The sequence below is a fragment of the Paroedura picta genome, chromosome 9 (assembly GCF_049243985.1).
Source record: "Paroedura picta isolate Pp20150507F chromosome 9, Ppicta_v3.0, whole genome shotgun sequence".
Taxonomy (NCBI): domain Eukaryota; kingdom Metazoa; phylum Chordata; class Lepidosauria; order Squamata; family Gekkonidae; genus Paroedura; species Paroedura picta.
In genome coordinates, this window is record NC_135377.1 from 4,064,102 (window position 1) to 4,070,101 (window position 6,000).

Sequence of the window (6,000 nt, forward strand, 5' to 3'; positions counted from 1 at the left end):
AACCTTGAGCCGGCTGCTGGGACTGAACTCCCAGCCTTATGGGCAGAGCTTTCAGACTGCATGTCTGCTGCCTTACCACCCTGCACCACAAGAGGTCCTTATAAATTATACACACAAAACATTAAAATGACAAATTGTACAGTGGGAAGAAGAAGATGAAGAGCTGTTTTATTTATACTCTGCTTTTCAGTATCCAAAGAAATCCCAAAGTGGTTTATAAACACCTTTGCTTCCTCTCCCCACAGTGTGGTGTAGTAGTTAAGAATGACAGCGTCTATTCTGGAGAACTGGGTTTGATTCCCCACCCACCCCACGTGTGCCAGCTGGGTGACCCTGGGCCAATCACAGTTTGCTTAGAGCTGATCTCATAGAGCAGTTCTCTCAAAGTTCTCTCAGCCCCACTTTGGTACTCCTTTGGGTAGAGAAAAGTGGGGCCTAAAAAAGCCCAGCTCTTTTTCTTCTCTGCTTAACTTTGCAACTGATTGAATCTAATGTTAATTGTAGCTTGTATTTTCTGTGAATGATGCAATCTGTCTTAAGTCCCCAGAGAATGGGCAGAAAATAAATACAATGAATGAATGAATGAATGAATGAATGAATGAATGAATGAATGAATGAATGAATGAATGAATGAATGAATGAATGAAAATTGGGAACCAATGCAGATGGAAAGAGTTAGTCCAAGAAAGCAGAGAATGGTATAAAGTTATAGAAAGGAGCTGCCCGTAAGTGAGAAGGAAAGGAAACCTGGGAATATCTGAACTGAGCAAACCACTTTGTGGAATTCTGCCTGGGCCCTGCTTCCAAGTCTCTTCCGAGTGTTTGAGCTGAGAGAGCTCTGAGAGAACTGGGACTAGCTCAAGGTCATAGAGTCATAAAGTTGGAAGGGACCTCCAGTGTCATCTAGTCCACCTCCCTGCACAATGCAGGAACTCACAACTACTCAGCTGGCTGCATGTGGAGGAGGAGTGGGGAATCAAACCCGGTTCTCCAGATTGGAATTCATTTGTCTTTAACCACTACACCAGATACTCTGCTTTTTAAGCACTACGTAAAGAATCATGGGTTCAGATTTCCCAAGAGAGAAACAAAATTCAGACATGGAATTTGGGGCTGAACCGTAACCCAACTGACATGAAGAATGCTGGCGTATCAAACAGAAGAGTCACTGCCTAATTGGCAGTAAATATTTTCCCTTTGTTTTCCATGCGAGGCTTTCATCTTCCTATTGTTGAGTTTTCCTCCCTTGTTCCTAATAGATTTGATTAGCTTATTCAAAGCGTCCATGTTTTAATACAACAAGCTTATGGGGAATTATCATAACCAGCCCAGAGTGACAGTAAATTAATCTGTCAGCTCAAAAGAATCTTCTCTAGACAATTAAGACAAAGCTAAATTAAACTAATAGGTTTAATCTTTTCATTTCAATGCACTTGTCTGCCAGATGACATCGGGGAAAGGTTGGCGTCTTATCTTAGCAGGTTGATCTTCCAAGGCTGGATCCTCCTTTGCCTCAGAGATAAGTACAACTTGTTTTTCTTTCTTGGCCTAATCAGAGATTGCTTGCCATTTATTTCAGTTGTACTATGGATGGGGAAATTCACAGTGCTATTTCTCCCCTCGGCCACTGTGTTTCTTATTGAAAGGATGTAGCCTCATGTATGGTCGAAGTCAAAGTTTATTGAGAGAGCCAAATAATATGGACTAGACCAGGGGTAGTCAACCAGTGGTCCTCCAGATGTTCATGGACTACAATTCCCATGAGCCCCTGCCAGCATTTGCTGGCAGGGGCTCATGGGAATTGTAGTCCATGAACACCTGGAGGACCACAGGTTGACTACCCCTGGACTAGACAATCTGGCAACAGTATTTAGGAATGCTTGTAAATTGTATGGGCCGATATTCAGACGCCTCATGTTTGTAATTTTACAGATGTGCACGCCATATAATAAATATTTAATTAAACCCAGCAACATCTGACAGACCATCTCAGGTTCATCCTCTCATGTGATTTATGTCCTTGTGTGTCAGCAGTCTACATTGGACAACAGTCCCCACAAGAACAAATAAATAGACATCAATCTGATATTAGAAACCATGACCATTCAAAAACCCGCGGGGGAAGATTTTAACCTTCCTTCAGCTGCTGACCTAAGAGTGGCAAAGGAATTCCAAAGGGAGGTGAGAAAGAAAGATGGCTGAGTTGCAACTGATAATGAAACTCAAAACAATACATCATTCTGGACTGAATCGAGATCTAGGTTTCCTGTCTCTTTATCAATGCTGATTTCTCCATGCCTACTACCCCTCTTCACATCATCCAATCACACCTGCCTTGTTATTTGCCTGCTCTTGTTATTTGTCTGTGATTTCATTCAGCATTTAAAAACACTCCACTTTCCAAGATACAAAGACACATGAACTCACATTCTTGCTGTATGAAGAAATGAGCAGTGATTCAGAAAAGCTCCTTCCCTGCCACATGTGTTGCTAATCTTGGTGCTCTTGGACACCTGCTTTTGAAAGTGTGTTATCCAATGTGTGCCTAAATTTCATCCAGTCCTGGATATATTTAATGCTCACTTACTTATGGATCTTAGCTCTACTTGGTCCTTCTTGACAACACCATCTTCACCCTTGACCTATATGTAATGGTTGGGGGCTTCTTTTCAATATATCTGATGAAGTGTCCATGCACATGAAAGTTTATTTGGAGACCAAGGCATATGAAGAAAGGCTGGGGGAGTTTGGTCTGTTTAGCCTGGAGAGGAGACGACTGAGAGGGGATCTGATCGCCATCTTCAAGTATTTAAAAGGGTGCCATATGGAGGATGGAGCAGAGTTGTTCTCTCTTGGCCTGGAGGGATGGACCAGAACCAATGGGATGAAATTAATTCAAAAGAAATTCCATCTAAACATCCGGAAGAAGTTCCTGACAGTCAGAGTGGTTTCTCAGTGGAACAGGCTTCCTCGGGAGGTGGTGGGTTCTCCTTCTTTGGAAATTTTTTAAACAGAGGCTGGAGAGCCATCTGACGGAGAGGCTGATTCTGTGAAGGCTCAAGGGGGTGGCAGGTGACAGTGGATGAGCCATAGGGTTGTGAGTGTCCTGCACAGTGCAGGGGGTTGGACTAGATGACCCAGGAAGTCTCTTCCTACGCTATTATTCTATGAGTCTATGAGAATCAAACTGTGCTGGTTTTAAAGGTGCCACCAGACTCAAACGTTGTTCAATAGAAGGATGATCCTGCGGGACACCAAATATGTCCAAAACTTTAGGTTTCAAGCTGAATCATGCAAGGTATGGAGTTGTACGGCATGTGGACAAGGATCTGCTTGAGGCTTAGAGGGACTGGATAAACAATGTGATTTATTTCCAAAGCTGTTGAGAGGCTGTGGGCACCAGTGTTGCAAACAGGCATAATTTATTGCCCACTTAAATGTATGGTGCTTAATTGCCCTTCCTGTCACTTTTAATATTGTAGATAATGTCCTGGGCAACATGACACTTCCGAGCTGACGATGTTGGAAAAGCAAAGTGGTGGAGGCAACACAGATCTGCAAAAAATCATCCAAAAACCTGGCTCTAAATCCCTCCATGTACAATTAGTGATGTGCAGTCAGATCGGAACTTATCAAAATATAAAGTGAATACATTGAATGCTTTAACTATTAATATATCCAATATGATATTTTTTAAATTTCAGAAATGAAGTTATTATTATTATTATTATTATTATTATTATTATTATTATTATTATTATTATTATTATTATTATTATTATTATTATTATTATTATTATTATTTCTACCTTCTTGATACTCTTTTAGCCTGATGAGTTTGGAAGCAGAGGGAAAAGAGTAGGTCAGTTGATAATGTATGTGACAGCCACGTGGACCTACTAAAAGAGTTAATTGATGTTGCAGCCAGACAGGATTGTATTGATGTGTTTCTCTGCCTCTTTTTTCTACCAGTCATTCAACATTCTGAATTCCAGATAAGCGGGAACAGTCATTTCCCTTCCTGTTTCAACATTGGCAAGTTCTCGGGCTTGTGCTTTGAGAGGCTATTTCCACACAGTTCCTATGCTGCCTCCTTTCTAGGGATAGGCATGAACTAAACCACAAAGCAAAAAATTGCTATGCGTTTTGCCCTGTTTGTGGTACATGAACCAAAGTTCGTGATAGGCCTACTGTTATGAACTTTCATGAACTGCAGAGCAGTTTGTGGCAGGTTCTGGATAGAGCAGCAAGCATGGGGTTAAACGGATTCTGTCTCTTTAAATCCCTGCTTTCCATTCCCTGCAAAAACCACAAAAACAGCGGAGCAATGGGAAATGGCCTTCTCCTAGTTCAGGGGTAGTTAAACTGCGGCCCTCCAGATGTCCACGGACTACAATTTCCTCGTGGGAATTGTAGTCCATGGACATCTGGAGGGCCGCAGTTTGACTACCCCTGTCCTAGTTGATCAGCTGTTTTTTTTTTACATTTTCTGCAAAACTCATTTAAAAGGCCTGCGGTCCTTTTCATTGGGGGTCATGGTTTGATTCTGAAATGGTTTGATTCACAAACGAATCTCTCTCTTCATGTTGTGGTTCCAACTGTGGTTCAGCCATGATGAATCACGATTCAGCATGAACCTGCTTGTTCTGGTTTGTGCCCGTCCCTACCTCTTTCTGTTCCACGTCTGCCCTTTGGCGTAGCTGTTGAGGATGCTAAGTATCTCCCTGCATCTCCTGTGCTAGCAAGACTGAATATCATTCATGCTGTTGATCATTTCTCCCATTCGTCTGGGATTTGCTATGGAAGCTCCCTTCATGAGGGGTACAGTCTCTAAGATCTTCATCCCAATGGGGTAGGGCAATTACAATACAATACAATACAATACCTTTATTGGCATAAAGCAGATTAGGAGGATATACAAAGATAGTCAAGATACATCGGACAATTTAAGTTTAAAAACTGAGGACAGAAATTTAGCCATAATAAAAGTGACGTCGGCATCCTTATCACTCAGTAAAAATTGGCAAACCAAGTCTCTTGAATGGTTTCTCCATTTTGGTATAAGAGGCCTTCTCTGTTGAGTGAACAAGGGGCAATCTAGTATGATATGTTGGATGGTGTCAGGTGAACTTGATTCACAGGTGCAATTATTTTTTTAAGTATGAAATACAAGAGTCACTGTCAGAAAAAAAGAAATGTCTCATTGTCTTCAACAGCCTGCGAGGATTCCTCTCTCCACCTGTCCCGCCTCACATGGTTGGCGGGAGAGTAAATAGAATGGCCCCAATTATGCTCCTTTGAGTTCCTTAGAGGAAAGGTGAGATGCAAGAGCAAAAATGAGCCATCTGGAGAGGTTAATTAGGGGGGGGGGAGCATCTGGTGTTTTGCACACCCTGAACAGCCAGAACTGTGGCACTACATGAGCTAAATCAATGGGTGCTTGAACGGGCCTAGCGAGAAGAGTTAAGTCCAGCCTACAAGCGGGGTGTATATCATTGTGTGCTGGTGCCAGAAGGATTTTCTTTCTCCTAGGTGGGGGAACTATGTTGAACAAAACAGAGGACAGGTACTGACAAAGGAAGCTTTAAATCTCAAAAGCTTGTGCCCAGAACAGCTTGGTCTCCAATGGCCTCCTGAACCCAAATCTAGGGGCATTTCCGCACCCGTTACATATAGTGAAATGCTTAACTTAGGTAGTTGTTGTCTTCTGGCCCTTCCATAGGACGTCACCAACATGCAGCATCCGGGCAGCAACTGGCTGGCTGCGTCCTCCATTTTAAAGCACTAGTTGGGGAATCGCATAAAGTGGATTCCCCAACCTACAAAAAAGCAAGCTAGAGGAGTGACACCAACAAAATAAATGTATGGAGGTGAAAAGGCACTACTTCTGCCTCCAATGTCCTGCCCTCGCACCCACCTCCCTCTCCCTTCTCCCAGGAATGGGATTTTTTTTTTTTAAGTGAGCTGCCTGGACCAAAAAATAGGTGTACAAGTCTATTA